This window comes from Netta rufina (assembly GCF_964035555.1).
Source record: "Netta rufina genome assembly, chromosome: 2".
Taxonomy (NCBI): domain Eukaryota; kingdom Metazoa; phylum Chordata; class Aves; order Anseriformes; family Anatidae; genus Netta; species Netta rufina.
The window spans coordinates 834,914-854,703 of NC_140124.1; the positions used below are offsets into that span (position 1 = coordinate 834,914).

The window sequence follows — 19,790 nt, forward strand, 5'->3', positions numbered from 1 at the left end:
CCCCAGGGGATGTCCTGCCATCACCTGGCACTGCCAGCCAGGACGGAGGGAGGCAGATACTCCTTGGAGGTCACCACATCCACACACAGCTGGAAATGAAGTTCACCTCCTGCTGCCCTGCCGAGCTTCAGCCACGATGGAGAAAAATCCCTGAGCGGGTGCCAGCCCCTGGCCTGGCAGTGGCTGCAGCGTGGCCACGTCCCGTAAAATCGTGCCCAACAAGCTGCGGAGCTGTGAGCGACACCAGGGCCCCAGCTGCTGCCGCCTGGCTCCTCCCTTCGCTGCTGCACGGGGAAATTTGGGCTGGGGAAATTCGGGCTGGCTGCATCACAGCCACTGCCAGGGTTGTTCCTGGGAAGGGCCGAGGCCCTCGGGGCTGTCGGTCGCTGCCAGGGCACGGGGTGAGGGCAGCGGGCAGGGGGCTGCACCACCCCAGTTTTCCTCCCCCAAAATGTTTCCCAGGACAGGCGCAGGGAGGAGAAGGGATGTCACGGAGACCACCGCAGCTCGGCTGCTCGGGGCTTCCTTTGGGTTTGTTTCTGCTTTTGCGGTCACAGCCTCCGCGGCCGCAGACGGGGCACGCTGGCTCCGGGGCAGGTTTGCTGCTTCGCTTTGTTTCTGTTGGATGAACTCTCCAGCGATGTTTGCTGGGGCTTAGGGCTCGAGCAAGGAGCCATAAAAAGGGAGACTGACATCAAAAGAGGAAAGTGGACGGAGGCCAAGAGGAACGCGGCCAAGTTCTTCTTTCTGTTTCGCTCCGTGCGGGAAATCCCCCAAACCGAGGGCTCTGTCACATCCCCACGCCACGGCCCTGCTGCCGCATGGCTGGGCAGGTGACAGGGTCCCCAGGGAGGGCAGGGACCCCGGGGAAAGCGCTCGTGTCCAGAGCCAGGCAGCACCTCAGGGATGACTTTTGCCCTTGTGTTTGGTGGGAAGGGAAGGTCGGTGGCTGCTGGGCTGTGCGTGGCAGCGGAGGACCCCCCCATGGCCACATCCCGGGTGTCTCCGCCGAAGGAATGAAGCAGGGCGGGGATGGAGACAGCAGCTACTTCACGGCGGCGAGATTAGCAGGCGCAAACACCACGTGGTGATGCTCAAACCTCTTCAGGCAGCTGCCCGGTGCCAGGGGAAGGTGCAAGCCCGGCTCCGCGGCACTCAGCCCTGCTAAACGGGGCCATCCCATGAGCTCCTCTCTGGCCATGGGGAGCGCAGGGGCAGGAGCTGTGCCCTGGACCCAGTGCGGCACGCAGTGAGCCCTGCGCCCACGGGAACTCTCCAGGCATCCTCACAGCCCCAGATGTGGGCTCTGCCCATGCAGGGGGCACCACAAAGTGGCTTTGGGGCTGTCCTGGGTGCAGAGTCCGCGCTTTGCATGCGGAGGGGCCGAGCAGGGGCCTGGCTGTTCCCCTGTCCTGCAGCAGGACGAGCGGTGCCCCAAGTCCCACTGGGCTGCTCCTCTCCCCTCCACCCAATGTGCTTGAAGTTGGGAGTGAAAGCTGACGGTCACGGCACAAGGCAGAGCCCCTGCCCTGCACCACACAGCCCAAATTCCCTGGGAAACCCGGCCAGCAACAGCGGCTGGGCCTGGGAGCAGCACCGCAGGAAACATTTGGCATCGATGCCGGGACTCCGGGATGCTCTTCCTCCACGAGTGGTCCGGGCTCTGCTGAAGCGTGGAAGCCATCCCTGGAGATTCGCCCTCTCCGGCAGGATCCCCGAGCTCTCCAGCACTGCTGATGATGGGAATCTTTTAGTGGGATGCAGCATGGTGTGAGAAAAAAGTCTTCTGTCCATCCGGGGGACAGGGTTGGCAGCCCCTCAGCACCACCCCACACTGCTCAGGATGCTCGGAGGGGGTGAGAGGCCGAGGCCCTGCATTGAGCATCTCCATCTGGCCCTGGCACGCTCAGAAATCCCCGTTTCCCACCGGGAGCTAAGCACCAGGCCCTGGGGATCACCCCAGGCCACTGGGGACGGGCACGGTGGCAGCGAGGGGACACCGCGAGCCCTTCTCCTGCCTCTCCTCCTGCCCTCGGCAGCTTTGCTCACCTCCATCTCCCGTCGGGGACCAGCAGGACCTGCTCCTTCCTCGGCCGGGCAGGGGAGGTTACCGGGGCAGAGCCATCATTTAGGGCCCCACCTGCTTAAGGGACCGCCCGGAGTCGCTCTGATTAGCAGCAGCAGAGCTGCTGGCGCTACGTGCACACACACACACACACACATCCCAGCTGTGTGCAGGTCTCAGCTGGGGCTCCCTGCTCACAGCTGGGTTTTGGGCAGGCTGCGGGGACCCTCACCAGCTGGTTCCCGGAGCCACGACAGCAGCGAGCCCCTGTCCTGGGCGCAGCGAGCGGGGTACCCCTGCTCCAAGGGGAATACACCCCAAACTCACAGCAGACAAGGTCATGTCTGTCATTTCAACCCCTTCTGTGCCATGGACCAACCTCACCCCAGGTCTGAAGCCTCAAACTGGGGCTCCGGGTGCAGGAGCTGCAGCAGCAGCTCACAGAGGGGGCAGCAGGAGCAGGGCGATCGCTCAAACCACGCCGCTGTGTCCATGGCCTAGGAGATCTCCCCTGCCCACAGAGCTGGCAGCAGGAGCAGGGACATTTGCAGCGGGGACAAAGCCACGATTGTTGTCCCCACGTCATGGACGGGCTTCAAAGCAGCGGGCGGCTGTGGGGTGTGGAGGCTGCGGTGGAGCCGGCGAGTCGTGGACGGGCCTCGCGCTGCGGCTGCGTGCGGCTGAGCACCGGGCAGCTGCTGGCACCTGGGGGCTGGTCCCGTGCACGGAGGCTGGCAGTGACCGTGGGGGGGATGTGGGAAGGGGCAGCGAGGTGCTGGGGCCCTGCAGAGCTCCAGTGACTGTGGTGAGATGTGCCAGGACCGCACGTGGGCTCCGTGAGGCTCTGCTGTTGTGCGCCCCAGGCATCACCATATCCTGGTCCAGATGCACCCCAGGGTTAGGTGAGGCATCGAGCCCAGGCTCTCAATCACCTTCTCATCTGTGTTTCCTTCACCTCCACGCACCCAGCTCTGCATCAGGTTCCTTCAGCCCGATGGAGCACCTGGCCACCAGCCTGGACTCTGCTCCAGGTCCAGCAGGGACCCAGTGCTGAGCATGGCTGGATTTTGGGCATGGCTGAACACAGCAGGGGCTCAACAACTTAGGGTTGTACTCGGTGATCTTAGAGGTCTCTTCCACCCTAAACGATTCTATGACTTTGCAGCAACCTGGCTGCCTCACATGCCTGAAGCAGGAGCTGGATGCAGAGCCAGGTGCTCTCGTGCACCCAGACGGGTGTCCGGGACCCTTCGTCAGAAGCGTGTTTGTGCAGAGGGCAGCGAGCCTGGGTTTGAGCCTGGAGGGCTCAAAAAGCTGCGTGCTCCGTGCCTTCACGCCTGTGCGTCACCGGGACTTCAAGAGGAGAGCCTGGGAAAACCAAAAAACGTTGGGTCAGGAGGGGCTGTTGGAGAGGCTTCCTCCCCCAGCTCTGCAGCGATGCGCTCACACTTTGCTTTTGGCTAGAAGAGGAGCTCCTGTGCTGTGCTGGAGGCCTCTGGTGGCAATGCTGGGGGTCGGATGCTTGCTTTTCCTCCTGATGATCATCCTGAGATGAGGAGATCCCTGCCCAAAAAGCCAGGCAATCTCTCCTCCCTCACCCCTCGGCAGCTCCAATAGATGTTTCTGTCTCTAGACTGATGTTGCTCTTGACAAATGCAGGCGGGCACCCACCCCCTGATAAATAACCCCGTGATTTCCAAACAGAGTTATGGTCTTTGCCATAGTTTCCTGCGGGGCCCCGTGCAATCGGGCCGTGGCCGTCTCCGTCTCCGCCGTGCGCCGGGCCCAGCGCCTGCGTTCAGCTGAGTCACGGTGTCGGGTTGCTCGCAGCATCCACCGCAAGACATTTGGATCAGCCCAGGGGGGAGAAGCTGCCCCAGCTCAAAAGAACAAAATGCTTCAGCTCTCCATGGCTCGGCTGCAGACGGGGCCCTGCAGTACGCAGCGCCGGCAGGAGCCTGGGGGACACGGAGCCTTACCGTGTTGTCACCCGGCTGCTACTGATGCCCAGGGGCCCGTTCTTCTCTCACCAAACTCCCAGCAAGGAGAACTGCAACATCCAAACAGCAGCACTCATCCTCCTGCTTGTTATTTATGTGCTGGACCAATTGGGCAAACCCCGAGCCTGGTTTTCGGCAGGTGTGGGATGCTCAAGGAAGGGACAAGAGACACTGGGGTAAAAGCCTGCACCAAGATGCGGGCTCTGACAGCACCCGAAATGCCCCCTGCCACCCGTTAGTGCTCTGTCTGCTGCATTCTGCCCCAAAATCATCCATCACCGTGCCACCGAGGAGCAGGACCTGCTGCAGGCACCCGCAGGGCTGCAGGACACTGTGCAGCTGTGCCTTTACACAGACACCTCGTGAGGAGCCACTGGTGGCGACCCTCTCCTGCACATCGTTATACGTACGTGCATGTATAAAATAGCACTTTTATGCCGTCTCCTTGTTTAGCAATTTTAATTGCTTTAGAATTAATGGCCTGTAACTATCAGAAACAGACGCAATCGCTGCTCCCTTCTGCAGGCTGCCTCCGCACAACATCAGGATGCAATTTCTGCTATTTCATTAAGCTCCCCTCAGCTGTCCTGGCAGAAAGGCAGATATTTCTAAACAAACATTGGCGTTTAAAAATATGCTGATGGTTTTCGGCTAGATGTATTTGCAGCGAGAAATAAATGGCAGCCATTCAGCCACGCACCCCACTCGTGCACTTTTCGGTTCTGTGCAGCAGGGCGTCCACACGCCAGCCTTCCCTAACAATAGACTTCCTTTTTTTTTTGAGCAGCTCCTCCAGTTTTGGCCCGATTTTCCTCTCTGAACAAGGGGCTGTCTGTAGTCAACTGCTAGAGCAGAGATTATCTCTCCGTTCTTTGTGCCTGAGCACTCTGGCTGGGAAGCCCCTCGGGATTACCACGGGATCGCTCGGTAATAAATAGCCGTATTTGTAATATTTGGTTACAAATCGCATCCTAATGCTCTTTAATAACTGGGCATGTTTACCATACAAACACGAAGCTTCGCTTTCATCGCAGTCTCTCCAAGATTTGTTCCAACCTATCTTTCAATCTAACCCTACGAGGAACCTTGGAAACGGCACTGAGATCGACGCTCTTCCGTCGCGCTGCCAAAAGGAGCTGCTACTGCTCCTTCCCCAGACGAACATAGCGCATGGGCAACTCGGTACACAGAAAAAAATGATATATTCTGCTCCCAAGATTCCTCCCCGGGTAGCAGCCGGGGTACAGGCAGCAGCTGGGGTCCCCTGGGTGCCCCCAGCCCCAGCTCTTCCTCCGGGCATCGCATGGGACCGGTGGTGGTCACTGCCTGAGCACAGCCCTGAAGGCTTCACCTGAAGATTAGCAGCGTTTGTCTCAATTTCCAAATATGTCAGAAAAGTTTCTTGGGTGACCAGCTGGCCAACTTTCAGTATTCCTTTGCTTGCCCAGTGCTTAAATCTCCCGTTCCATGATTTAGGTTTAAAACGGGTGGGGAGGAGCGATGCCAAGCTGCTGCCGCCCCAGACAAAGAAAAGATGAGTAACCTCTGCTGAAACAGAGAGTCATTCTTGGAGGAAGCGATGATTTTCTTTAATCAACACAGCGATGTTTTACAGCCCCAGCAATAATTCTGGTCACAGCTTTTTCCCCATTAAGGGGAAATCAGGAGCACTGCAGCCCCTCTGTCCCCCTAGAGCCTACAGGTTTGGTCCCATCGCACGGCCCGGTCCAGCAGCTCTCTGCTCGGGCCCTTTGCTTCACCACCACGTGCACATTTCCATTTCCTCTCCTGGCTCTGTGCAGCTGAGCTGGAGGAGTTGGAGCTGCCCCTCAGCATTTCCACCCCACTGAGGCTCCTGCAGCTGGTGGTGGCTCTGCAGGAGGTGGCCCGCATCCAGCAGCACCACGGGGATCAGCCCTCTGGGAGAGCCCCAGGATCCCCACAAGTGCTTCCAGACATGCACACGCACGCCAGGCAGAGCAGACTTCATGCTCGTGGCAGCAGACCCAGCTCCTCCGAGGGCTGCAGGAGCTGCAGCAAGCCCAGGGCAGTGGGCTGGGGCTGGGGAAGCAGGCTGCAGGGCTTTGTGTTCCACCCGCCTTCCCCATGCCTGCTTTTGCACGCTATGGGACCTCATTTTGCAACCTCCGAGCTCGTGCCCCCTGTTTAACGAGCCTCTGTTACCAGCCTACGTTCATTCATTACTTCTCAGGCTGTTCTTATTCCGTCCCCTTTCTAATAACATTGCATTCTCACCAACGCTTATTTGGGATGACTGTGGGAAGATTTTGAAACCAGATATAGGCTTGGCAAAATATTCATTATGACTGTGGCTCATCTTCCCAACCAAGAAATTGCATATTCCCCCAGTGCTCCAAATCTGCTTCCATTTGCTGAGACAGCAATTTGACTTTTAAGTCGTTTGGCTCTCCTCGATGGCTTGACATTTTACTGCTCAGGTTTCCCGAGGAATTTGCTGCAGACTAATACTTAATCATGCTCTGCTAGGGTGACAGCTCAAGTTCAGCAAAAATATCGCTCGCCTTCAGGTCTGGATTCATTTAATTTGAAAGCAGATGCTTTCCCAAAGCAACGGATTTATTTGGGTACTAATTTTAGGGCAGTGTTTGGGCTGGTTACAACCAGCGCTGTTCTGTCAGCATGTGCAGCGCGTTCCCGACGGTTATGACAAACTGATTATTCCTCGTGCTCTCTTCCAAAGGCTCCACGGCCAAGTGAAGGAGACAATAGGCATCGGAGGCTGTTCTCAGACAGAGAATTGCTCCATTGACTTCCCAACTGCTTTGGGGCTGATGCTGAGAGAAGCTGCGTGTTAGCAGAACATGGGAGGGATGTCCACATGGGACACGACTTCAAACGGAGCGCTCCCTTTCCCAAACCCTCTCTACAATGAGAGATTCATACAGCTAAAAATAAAAGGTTTTCTGCTGGCTAAAGCAAGCACCACGACGATTTCCAAGTGCTCTTCTGGTAGCGGGAGCTGAACATTGTCCTCGCTTCATCCAGTTTCGTTTGGGGGTTACATAAACCACCAGCAGTTCACTGCCTGCTGCTTTTGCTAAAACCTTTAAAAAGCGATGTAATAGCAAGTACTCTAAGTACTGCACCCCACAAAGGCTCTGCCTACCAGGAGAACAACACCAGGAGTGTCTTTCATGGGCTGTGGACATTCCTCCTTGAAAGGGATGCCCTCAGGGGTGCTAACAACGCCTTCAATGCCTCCTGCCTTTCACCTGGGTGCTGCCTGGCCCCACAGCCTCTCAAGTCCTTCTTGCCTTCAACTTCCTTATCTCCAATTTCAGGTTTAGTCAATCCCATCTTCAGCCTGCTGCTCACAGATCCACTCGAATAACTTCAGAACTGGGGCTGTTTGAGGCCTGCAGGGTTTCATGTGAAGCAGCAACAGTAGCACATATTTCATCACGTTGTGAAATGACCTTTTGGGATTGTTTTTAATTTTGGAAAGAATTCTTGAGTCATTTCAAGCTTTCAAGCCAATAGCTTCATTTTCACATGGCGTCCTTGTGTTCCTAAAGGTTTGCTTGCTGGCATCTGTCACCAATATCTTCAACTATGCTCTTAAATTAGTTAATTGCAACACAACTTGCTGATCTGTCTTGACTCTCTTCTAAGCTTTTTAGCTCATTTTCTGGGATTCGTTTTTTCCCAAGCTCTCTCTATCTGTAAAATTCTCTGTTTATTGACTAATGCTGGCACTGAGGACTTTTATTTAAAGAAGTCTTTATCACTCATTTTTTATCTCCTGTTTCTTTATCGCTTATTTTGTGGCATTTCATGCCCACAATTTTCCCAGCTGCTGCAAACCTTCAAATAAAGTAACTCGGCAGCAGGTTAGATGAGGGGGGCTTTGGTTCCTTCAGAATTTGGTCTGTTCCCTTTCAAGGCAATCTTTGATAGAGATTCTACTTCACAGCTAAGTGCTGCCAATAAGGATTCATTTAACTTATCAAAAACTTGAAAGCAGTTGAGTTGGGCTATCTGGCTGCCTGGATCCTTGTCTGGTGAATGCTCCCTGGATTTCCTATTACGTTCAACTCACGGAGGTGTGCCTAAACGTTCCTTAATTTTCTGCCTCTCAGCTGCCGTGCTATTTTCCGTGATAATTCCTCTTGACTGCAAAAATTAAACACCAAAAGAATACTTAACTCAGCCCCCATCAACTCGCCTTTGCTGAGCCCTGATCACCCGCCTAGTCCCCGCAGGACGCGGTTTACCCCATGACCCCGAAATGCTCAGGGGCTCCCAGCCTTCTTGCTGAACTTAACTTCTGCCAGGGCCAGGCTTTCTACAAGCTTCTGTCCTCCCTCTCCCCTCCTTCCTTTTCTGAATTTCACGGCTTGCCAAGATTTTTTTTTTTCATCAGATTATCGTTATTTTCCATGCTTTGTATGAACGATTTGGATTTCTGTTCCAAGCAACTGGAGTGCATCCCCCCCCCCCCCTTGCTTAAAGTCTTGCATTTTTGGAAGATGAATAAGAATTTAAATGGGAACTCTCACCCATAGTAATGAGAGCTGCTGTCATTTCCCCCAGCTCTCATTTCTTTTTACAGTGAGAGCAGAAAAATATGTGGAAAAAAAATATATAGCCATTTGTGGCCTCTGAGCATGAGCTTTGGATATTGTCTGGATTTTTTTTTTCCTACTGACGATGATGAAATTTCACAATCAGGTCTCCAGGTCTGTTATGAAGTCTGCTTCATAACAGACCTGGAGAAGAAAGAGTCTTCTAGAAACTGTGTTTACTTTGTCTCTTCCAGAAACCTTGGGTTTAACAACAACGTAATTAAATTTTTATATGACAGATTGGGTTTCATCCTTCCGCATTCTCAAGCAACTTTTAATTCGAGTGTCATCCTCCCTCTGTTTTATATATAATGCATGTAGCTCTCTGCTGCACCCGTGTCACGCAGCACACTGATGTGCTTTCACTTTTCTCCTTTGGGCTAGTTTCTAGCAGTTACGCCCTCACCCCAGCCAGCGCCTTCCTTCTTTTTTTTTTTTTTTTTTTTTTTCCTACCGCAATTTTGGATGCGAGATAATTCCTCAGAGATCACCTCTCCAACCCCGGCCTCGGGGCTTCGCTGAATTTCTCTGGCTCGTATATTCCACCCTGTTTTGGCAGCCAGGGTTCGCGAGCAGATTCAGAAAACCTCTCCAGTTGCAAGCCTGAAAAACTCGTCCCGGTGAGGCAAGGCATTTGAATGTTTCCGAAGGTCCATCTTCTGCAGCCCGCTGCTCTGCTGCTGCTGAGCTGAGCAGGCTTTGCTAGCTCGTAGTGGCAAATCTCTGTCCTGCCTGCAAAGTACCATGCCTGGTGGGTGCCGAGGGGCTTGCAGGGACCACCACGGACTTGCCAAGCACGCACGGCTCTCCCGTGATGCTGCAGAGCTGGCCCCTACACGTATCAGGATCTCTGCCTTCTGCTGTGCTGCATCCCAATAATTCGTGGTTGACACGGGCTGCACTGCCACCTCCATTAGCTCATGCTGCAGGGGAAAGAAGCTTTTGATCAAGAAGGGCTGAGCTCTGGCCTTGCTGCTAATGGGACACTGCCTTTAATCCACACAGAGGGCTTGCTTCTAGCCTGAAAAGATGTTTTTCATGCAATTTTCATGCGTGGCTCATATTTAAAACCAAAGCATCTAAATGAAAGCTACACGCCCTCCATTTGCATGTCTGGACTGATGAGTGTGCAAAATGGGACCAGCAGTGGCTGCACAGCAGTGGATGAGCATCATGCACACGGTCTTTCCATCCCACATGTCCTTCATAGGCTTCATGCAAATGGGCTAGCTGCCCAAATGGAAAATAAACAAGAGAAAATGCCCTGGGAATTCTTCAGGCAGCCAAAGTGCTCTCAGCCATTTCCACGAACCAAGGGGAATTTCATGGGAGTCAGGTTTCTAAAGTGACTGTGTTGTTTCAGAAAGGGAACCTGGGCATTACTGTCACTGTCTCGACTTCTGTCTACTCTGAAAAAAAAATAATAAGAAAAGGAAAAACAAAACATTAGAGATTTAAAAGAAATATGAAGTATAATGAAAGTACTGGAACACAGGTGAGTGATGTAGGAGACGTAGGCGAATGGTAAAGCCTTGCCAAAAACAACACGCGTGGTGCTGTCACTTCCCACGATAGCAAGGAAGTTGAAAAAGTCAAGAGAGTTCACCAAAAGTAGGGCAGGCAGCCACGGAAAAGAGAACAGCACCCGATGAGAGATTTGAGGGATCGGCCACGCTTACCTCAGATAAAAGGAAAGTCAGAAATTGTGTGATGGAAGCAGAGAAAATACTGAATAGCCTGCAGAAGCTGCAGCGGGAGCAGCTTTCCATTTCTTTTTTTTTTTTGTTGTAGCACAAAAACAAAGGAATTAGAAAACAGCGCATTCCAACCCATTAATTTGCACATGTGCCATTACACCGGGGAACCTGTTGCCACAAGAAAGCGTTGCCACTGGCTTATTACAGCTCAGAAAGGGAGTGGACCGTTGGGTCCCAAGAAGTCTAGGACAGTCATAATGAGTGGCGTGGAGAAGTTATTAAATCCCGTGTCCCAGAGCTTTCGGAGGCCAGCAATGGGAGCACGGGGTGAGGTTTGATGCGAGGAGCTCACCCCTACCACGGTCTGGCAAAGTGACTGCTCCTGTTTCTGCACACTTGGCACCATCAGAGACGAGGTGATGTGAAAAAAGGGGAGGTTTGGTGGCCTTTCACAATTCCTTCACTTTGTCCAAGCACGTCTCTGGTAGAAGAGGCACGGCAGGCCCCCAGATAGCCGTGTCCTTCGTCTCGCCACCCCCAGCTCTGCTCCTCCCAGCCTCTAGATGAGTGCTCACAACTTCCCTGCTGATGCTTTCTGTGCCTTATCTTGCACCTGACCGCATGAGGGAGGAAGAGAATGGTAAAATTACAACAAACAAGGCCCTGGCCTTGAGACACTCCTGGCTGGTGAGGGATCTGACTTGCAGAAAGCTTCGTGCAGACCTGCAGGGCCCATGAAGCTGGGTTCTTTGCAAACTTTTTTATTTTATTTTATTTTATTTTATTTTATTTTATTTTATTTTATTTTATTTTATTTTATTTTATTTTATTTTATTTTATTTTATTTTTTTCCCCGGAACAGTCTTCTTCTGTCTCATCACACAGCTTTTGTCAGTCCCGGTTACATGCTCCGTCTAGTTTGGGCTGGAAGCTCCTTGGGGCCCAGAGACCTCTCACCCCGCCTTGTCCCCCGTGTCCCGTGCTCCAGAAGCAGGAGGGGAATGGCAAAGCACAATCAAAGTCACCAGGAGGAATTTGTGAGCGGCACGGCAAGGAAGAAAACGTCTGTGGCTTCACCAGGGAGAGCTGCACACCGTGGAGAACGTGCTTAAAATCCCCTCGCTCCCCCACTTAGTAGTTTGAGGGGAATAATTTTATTGAAAGGCAAATCCTTTAATCTCCAGACATAAATCAACAGAATGGCAGAACTACTTAGGACAGAGCATATCATATAGGGCATGTACTGTATGTCTTTTCCCTTTAAACAAACACGGGCCCTCCAGCTGTTAACCTATTTAGAAAAGGTAACTCAAGGCTACGCACAGCCTCCTGAGGACATTTCCGTTCTGTCATTGCAGCACAAGCTCAATTTTTCTGCTTCTGGAGAAGTGGGCACGGGTTACAGAGGCCCAGGCTAGAGAGGGGAGCAGCCCGATGCTAAAAGAGCCATCCTCCTCCTCCTCCTCCTCCTCCTCCTCCTCCTCCTCCTCTGTGACCCCGCACACCGGGGACGGCGACAGATAGAGCCCAGATCAGGAGACCACGGGGTGTGCCAGCTGCAAGGCAAATCTCATGACCGGTCAGAGAGACTCGGCAGGTCGCTGGGGCGGCAGGGATCCCCGGCCAAAATTCCATGCCTTCCATTACGCTGGAGTCAGCCTCGCTGAGCAAACAGCCCCGTCTGGCCGGCGACTATCTGCCGGTGACCCACAAATGCTTTTGTTGTCGCCGGAGCAGCGTCCTGCCTAGCTCTGAGCAGTTAGCTTCTCATTGCATCCTGATTCACGATAGGGAAGTGGATGTGAAACGAAGAAAACGAAGACTGCGGCATGGGAGTGAAAGTTACAGGCTGGTTTTGGAAGAGGATTCAAATTCTCCAAGGTGCTTTCAGGCATTCACTTTGAAAAGCACACAAACACCTCCTTTTCCTGGAAATGAGAGACTGTTGGTGCTGCTCTAAGTGTTGCGCTAATTGACTGCTCCACTCAAGCACTTTACAGCTCAAGTCCAACTTTTTTTTATTATTTTTTATTTTTAAAATTATTATTTTATATAAGTTCAAGTTCACTACTTCCTCACTGCCACTCTGCCTAGCGTTCATTTTTGGAAATGACCCCTCCGAAGGCTCTGCTGCCTGTTTGAGATGAGTGAGAGATGAGAGGAATGACAGCGAACCCCTCAGCAGCAAGCAGCTCTGAGAGCAGCATCCCTGCGGAGCCAGGACAAGCCCCAGCAGCCTGCCTCACAAGCACTGCTCATGTCAGGCATTCACCTTTGGCTATCTTGTCATTTGCTTCAAGGAGTGAATGACAAACCCTTGAAAAATGGGCAAGGAAGCTGTACAGTTCTCTCTCTCCAAGACTTTTGCTGTCAGTACCCTGGACTCAGCAGAGCCAAACCCTGCCACATTACCAGGCATCCTTAATTTGCCCTGGCTCCCATCAAAGTGGAGATGAATGCGCATTTGCTAGAAATGAGCTCTCGTTTTCCAGCTCTCAGTGCTCCCCAGTGACTCAGGAGATACGAGTCAGGCCTCCACGTAGAACAGCCCAGCTTCTGGCCCGCTCCACCTGCCCTGCTGGGCAGGACTGACTCTTTGGGGTTATGAGCTGGTCCCCTTCCCTTTCCCCCATCCACTTTTACTGTCTGGCTTGATGAAAGGGCTGAGCTATTGCCTACTCAGCTTCTCTCCCTGCCTCCCTCACAAAAATAAAATCATCTCCCTCCCTCCTGCAAGGACAGATGCACTTGCAGCACCTTGTAGATGTTGGCCACCCTGCCAAGAGGAAAGTGGTTCTTGCTGCCCTCTCTTTCAGGCCACATGCAGCTGAGAAAGGACTCTTCAGTCTGGAGAGGCAGCTGGAAAAGCAAGTGGAGAAGTAGGTTATATTCTTTTGAGGGATAAACAAAGATAAATGAAATGCTCTGAAGTTTTGCATAGGGGAGGCACATGGAAAAGCAACAAGTCAAGTCTGTCCTTAAGTTGCTCCCAGAAAGAAAAAAAAAAAAACACACACTTTAGATTTTAAGCAAAACCAGGGAGGTTTCTTATTAAATAGTGCCCCACAAACTTGCACTGAACCTGGGTAGGTTAATAAAATAGCCATCAGTTTTCTGGGCAGGCTAGGCTTGTAAGTGCAGTACAACTACGAGAACATGTCAGTCAATTGTTCACCCTGAAACAAGCCCATCTGGGACTTCATCCTGCCTTTACATTGATGGTTTCTGAAGAGTTACAGAGATTTATCTGTGCAGAGGAGAGATGGAGCTTGTATTATATTATCATTCTTCCTTCTGGTCAGGAACAAGTTATTCTGCTCTTCAGATGTAAGCTGAGCTGTCAAACACTCTTCCATCCTGCTTCCAAAGCCAACCATAAAAGTATGACCGGCTTCAGCTGAAGCAAGACAGGATCTAAGGAAATCAGGAAGCCCAATTCTCAGCGTAAGGAGAAGCTATAGGACAAAAAACAAAGCAGCTTAAGGTGTCCAAGGAGCATGTCATGGAGAACAAAGAAGCAGCTGTAGATGGGAATGAGGCAAGCAGAAGAATCTGTTCTCAGCTAGCGATGCATATGAAAGAGTAGTGATGGTAGAGAGCTGTCTGGACAGTGGTGCTACATGCCATAGAAATAGATTTAAATTGTCTCCTTAGGAGGAGAAAAAGCAGTGCTTTGGGGCTGATGGTAGCCCAGTTTACAAACGGACATTTCCCAAATTCCACGAGCAGTGAAATAGGGATGTTTGGATTAGGGTGGGCAGTGGCCTGCTGTACCATATAGTTTGGAACGGACACACCTATCATTAACAAAAGCAAAGGGCTGCCACCTGCCCTGATTTATGATGGTGAGGTGTGCTTGGCTGGGAATAGGGTGTTATCAAAGCTGTCGCTTGACCCAGTAAAGTCTGGAAACTTCTGTCTCCTTAAAACACCGATGGTCTGTCTCTCATGTGACCAGCGAGCATTGAAGTCTAGGCTTTGTACTCTGACATTTTCCTTTTGGGGAATAAATCCAGGGCTTGGTGAGCAACCAGAAGTTCTTTTTAGAGGCAAAAGCAGTCAGCCCAGTGGTCAGGTGTACTCCCTAGCATGGCACTGATGTGACCCACTACGTTTTGTTGTGTTACAGAGTCTGCTCCAGGGGCACGGGAATTATTGTTCTGCACCAGAATGAGGGTCTACCTTACCTCTGACAGCACCTAGCAGAAAGGCTGGAGAGAACCGAGGTGGATTTACCAAGGAGGAGAGAGGGACCTTTAAGCCTATGTTGATCTGAAGTCCAGGATAGGCTGGGACAGCCCTGAAATTCAAACCGTCACCTGGTCCTCCCAAAGCAAGCTATTAAGAAGCTATTTTATCACAGAGCGTAAAAATAGCACATGGTGCAAGCAGTTGTTATATATATGCCTTTCATCAGGACATGGGATTTCCCCCTATCTTGCCCTTGCAAGCAGGGCCCTGGGAAGCACCCAGTTCTCAAATTTGGCAGGAGGGGGGGGCGGGCAGAAGCTGCACCCTTACCTGCACACGGATGGGGTGTGCCCCTTCCCACAGCCTGATGCAGAGGGTGTTCCCTCCCGCAAGTGACCCGACCTAAGCGACACACCCATTTTGGGTTTAATTTAGTCACCAGACTTTGATTTTCCTATCTAGCAGGCCAGCGTGTCGCATACTCCCATGAGATTTAGTAGCTCCCCCCTGGTCAGATGAGTGACACACACACCCCTGGGGCACATGCACAAATTTTGCTGCCAGCAGACAGGGACAACCTCCCCTCCCTCCAGGATGAACTCGCATAATAGTTTGCAGTGGTTTAAGCCACGAAGCGTGAGCCTGAGCATTCCTCCTGCACGGCTGTTGTCACTGTACCAAGATTTAATGGTCTCACCTTTCACTTATCTGCTTCCTATGAAGTTTCAGCCGTGTGCGCTACAGCTACGCCTGCTGTAAAAAGCCTGGTCTTTCATCACTTTCCATCCTGCTATCTGTACATTTCATCACTACAACTTGTTCTCCCGTCTTTCTCCTGTCCTGCAGGCAAAGACAGCCACATTTCGGGACCAGAAGGGCCATGGCAGAATCTAAGCAAAAGCAGCAGTGATGTGTATCGTTCAGACGCTCGGGTGGGTGGGTGAATGCCCCACCTTGCCCTGGACGTTATGTTTTGGAGCAGGAACCTCCTTCCAGCTGCCTCCCCACCTCAGTCTCTGTGTACATCATACACGTTTGTGCTCCCAGCACATCCTCTCCCTGGCCATGTGTAGCTCCTTCCCACTTCCATGGGATCTCCTTCATCTTTGTTCAGCCTTCACCCACCCTCAGACTTCTCTGTCTGTCGGCAACCTCCTTGGTCCCCAAAGGTGTGAGGAGAAAGCCTTGACACCACGAAGCACGATGTGCCCCTCGCCGCTGTGTTTCAGCACTGCACATAGGGGTTGCCCGCCCCTGCTCACCTCCCCTCACTGCTTCCCCTCAGCTGCCACCTCCCTTCACGGCTTCTCCTCAGCCATCACCCTCCAGCCTCTGGCTTTGCCTCAGCCATGTCCCCTCTGAGGTGTCCCCTCAGATGTGTCCCCTCAGCCCCCTGTCCCCCCAGATGTGTCCCTCAACCATGTCCCCTAATCCCCCTGTCCCCTCAGCCCCATCCTCTCATCCATGTCCCCTCAGATGTGTCCCTTAACCATGTCACCTCAGCCCCATCCCCTCATCCCCATACTCTCATCCATGTCCCTCAGCCCCCTGTCCCCTTAGCCATGTCCTTCACCCATGTCCCCTCAGCTCCCTGTCCCCTCAGCTGTGGTCCCCTCAGCCCCATCCCTCAGCCATGTCCCCTAATCCCCCTGTCCCCTCAGCCCCATCCTCTCATCCATGTCCTCTCAGCCCTGTCCCTCAGCCCTCGTCCCCTCAGCCCCCAGTCCCCTTAGCCATGTCCTTCATCCACGTCCCCTAATCCCCGTCCCCTCAGCCATGTCCCATATCCTGTCAGCCGTGTCCCTCAACCACATCCCCTCAGCCCCCTGTCCCCTCAGCCCCATCCTCTCAGCCCTGTCCCTCAGCCATGTCCCCTAATCCCCCTGTCCCCTTAGCCATGTCCCTCAGCCACATCCCTCAGCCACGTCCCCTCATCCCCCTAACCCCTCATCCCCATCCTCTCTGCCCTGTCCCCTCAGCCATGTCCCGTGTCCCCTCAGCCATGTCCCCTCAGCCCCCTGCCCCTTTACCTTCTGCCCCACATCTCTTCCCCTTAGACTCTCCCAATCATCCCCAGCTCCCCAAAACCCATCTCTGCTGCGCTTCTCCTTCCCTATAGCCCCTTCTCCTTCCCTATAGCCCCTTCTCTTTTCCTATAGCCCCATCCCTTTCCCTATAGCCCCTTTCCCTTCCCTATAGCCCCTTCCCCTTCCCTATAGCCCCTTCTCTTTTCCTATAGCCCCCTCCCCACAGCCCCCTCCCCTCAGCCCCCGCCCCGCCCCGCCATGGCCCCTCCGCGCCGCCCCCTCCCCCCTCCGCCCTGTCACTGCGGCACCGCCTCAGCCCCTCCCGCCCCCTTGATCGTCCCGCCCCCCCCGCCGCCCGCGCTCGCTCCGATTGGCCGGCGGCGGGCGGCGGCGCCTCGCCATTGGCTGAGCGGCTGAGGGCCCGCCCAGGGCAGGCGCCAGCAGGGGAGGGCGCTCGGCGTGAGGCCAGCGGCCGCTCCGCTCCCTCCTCCTCCTCCTCCTCCTCCTCCCCGGCCGGGCCCGCAGGGGACAGCGACCCTCGCCAGGCGGCTCCGAGCCGGCCGCAGCCCCCCCCCGAGGGTAAGGGTGGAGGGTGGGGGGCTCACGGAGCCCCCGCTGAGGGGTGGGAGGCAGGGGGGTGCCCGCCGTGAGGGGCGGTGGCGGTGAGGGGGGGGGGGGGCGCCCGCTGAGGCGGCGGGGCCTTGTGGGGGGGGGGGGGGGCGGCGGGAAAGGGGCTGAGGGGGCTTGGGGGGGCTGGGGGGGGGTCTCTGAGGGCTGGGGGGGGGGTCTTTAGTGTTGAGGGGGGGTCTCTGAGGGCTGAAGGGGGTCTTTGAGGGCTGTGGGGGGGGGTCTCTGAGGGTTGAGGGGGGTCTCTGAGGGCTGGGGGGGGTCTCTGAGGGGTGCCCGCCCGGCCCCGGCCCGCAGCCGCTCCCTGCGCCCCCCCCCCCCCCCCCCGGTACCGAGCGGCGGGCGGGGTCCGGCCCCGGCCCTTCTGAGGGGGCTGGGGGGGGTTTAGGGGGGGTGCGGGCGCCGCCTTTGTCCCCTCAGGGGTGGCCCTGGGGCGGGCAGCCCGGCGTGGGGCGGCTCCTGGGGGGGGTTCTGGGGTTCATGGGGGCTCCTCGGGCTTCCCCCCACTCCCCAGGAGGCCGAGCAGGGCGGGGGGGGGGGGCTGTGGGTGCGCCCTGCTGACAGAAACCCCCCCGGCCCCCAACTCTGCCACGGTGGGTGTGAAATCCACAGTCTGCAAGCGTATTAAACCTGGCTCTTAATATATATATATATACACGATAAAATCCTTCCTAGGTGTCTGATAAGTCCTGGTTGCTTCCTCTTTTCTTTCTGTCCCCTGATCCCTATTTTACAAATAACTTTTAAAAAATAAGGTAAACAAGTCTTCTTTTTGTTTTGAAGCCAAACTTTCTATATTTAACGAACTGCGTTCTTCCCAGCCTGCAGCTCCAGCAGTGCATCCGAAAGGCTCCTTGAATAGTATAATGGACATCCAAGCACGTTTCTAATGTTTCAGCCTGTGGGCTAGCAAGCCCTGCGCAGTGCCTCCCTACGCAGGGCGCTCTGTCTGACGCTGCTGTAGCTGTGTTTTGCAAACTGAAAGGACAGGCCTGCCTGCGCTGGAGTTCTCCAACTGTAAAACTTATTTCCTCTTTGTTAGGCCTTAATTATTCCATCTGGTATTGTGCGTCCTACTGGTATTATAGAATGTTCTGCTGTAACTCGATTAACTTTCTCTTTGAGGAAGATAAGGAATAATTCAACAATATTCAAGGCTGTAACATCATTATGATGAAGCAGTTTTGCCCAGCCAAGTAGTCACTTAGGCAGGGAGAAAGGGGGAGGCTTACGAGAACTGATGAGGCTTCTGACTCTCCTTTTAGTCGTGTTTCGGAGGATTCAGGGCTTCTTGCCCTCCTCAGATCAGATGAGGTGGACTGTTCAATTTTGAAAATAGCTTAATTGACTTTCTGTTGCAGTGGCAGCAATGTGCTCGGTTTTCTTTGTGAAATAATGACACCTTAGTGAGAAATAATTAGCCCAAAGGGAGAGTAGTTGATGCTTGTGAATGCAATTCACTCTCAGGCTGAAGGACACAGATATTATTAAATCTGTTTTGTGTGTCTCTACAGAAATGACACCAGGGAAAGATCAAATAATACAAAGAAGTGTCAGTGACTTGCAGATTGTGGCACTGGAAGCTCAGCCAGAGCCCGATGTTGCCACTGGCACAGCTCTGTGGGCGCCCAGCGAGCCCTCGGATGATGACGGGGAGGATCCAGCCCCTCGCCTGTGTGCTTATGGCAGGGGACACTCACTAAGCAATTAATATCTAGCTTTATCAGGTAGTTTCTTAAAAGCTAACGATTCTGTCAGTCGGTTTATGTGCTGCTGGCCCGTGATCCTCGGGCTGGCTCTGAGGAGCGTTGAGTGCCGCAGCTCAGCGCTGGGAATCGCAGGACCTCCCCGTGCGGGTTATCTGAGCAACTTGTTGGAGCACATCTCCAATTTGTCTGTGGGAAGCTTTGAAGGTTACGAGCGGTGCGGTGCTGCAGGCCAGGGCCTCGCTTCAGCCCTTGCCTTCTGCTCTGTCCGAGTGGGTTGTGGGCATCGTAGAGAGCAGAGGAAAGAGGCCGGGAGGTGAATAATGGCAGGGCGAGCTCCCATAAGCTGCTGAAAGCAGCGTGGATGACTTCTGGTATCTGCATATGCCGTGCCTCGTGGTGCTGGGAAGTCTCACGTAAAGGTGGCAACGCTGCCTCTCAGGTGCTTGGTTCAGAGTGCTCCTTCATTTAACTTCTAAGGATGCTTGCCAGTGAAGTTTAGGTTTTGAATACCAAAGTGAACGTGGCCTATCGCGGCATTAAACGCCCTCCACCACCCACCTGCCCCTCAACAGCGTGAGCACAAGACAACCCGGTCAGCAGAAACACCATGAAAATGGGAACAACTTTGTTTTTCAAAGGAGCAGTAGGTAAGGCTGCACGGAGGTTGGGCTAGGACTTGATTTCCATTCTTAAGCTTGTTCTATGAAGTCTGATGAATACTCAGTTTAAACAAATAAATTACATATCCCTCCAGAGTTGGTAGAAAGGGCTGACTCAGCCTTAATTTTAGTGAATGGAGCAGTAATTATAATTGAGGTCCCAACCCCTGTTGTGTTTTAGTGGTTGCCTCTCTTCCCTAGAAATAAA

The 19,790-nt window shown here is 53.7% G+C and overlaps 1 protein-coding gene across 7 annotated transcripts in view; it reads left to right on the forward strand.

The window, feature by feature from the left end:
* Positions 1-17,031: 17,031 nt before the first annotated feature.
* Positions 17,032-19,790, forward strand: part of MAP4 (microtubule associated protein 4) — a 142,006-nt gene continuing 139,247 nt past the window's right edge. For all 7 annotated transcript variants that reach the window (XM_084282253.1, XM_084282255.1, XM_084282258.1 and 4 more), the window contains exon 1: positions 17,032-17,166. The gene's annotated coding sequence lies outside the window, so the exon portion shown is untranslated. The remainder of the gene's footprint in view (positions 17,167-19,790) is intronic.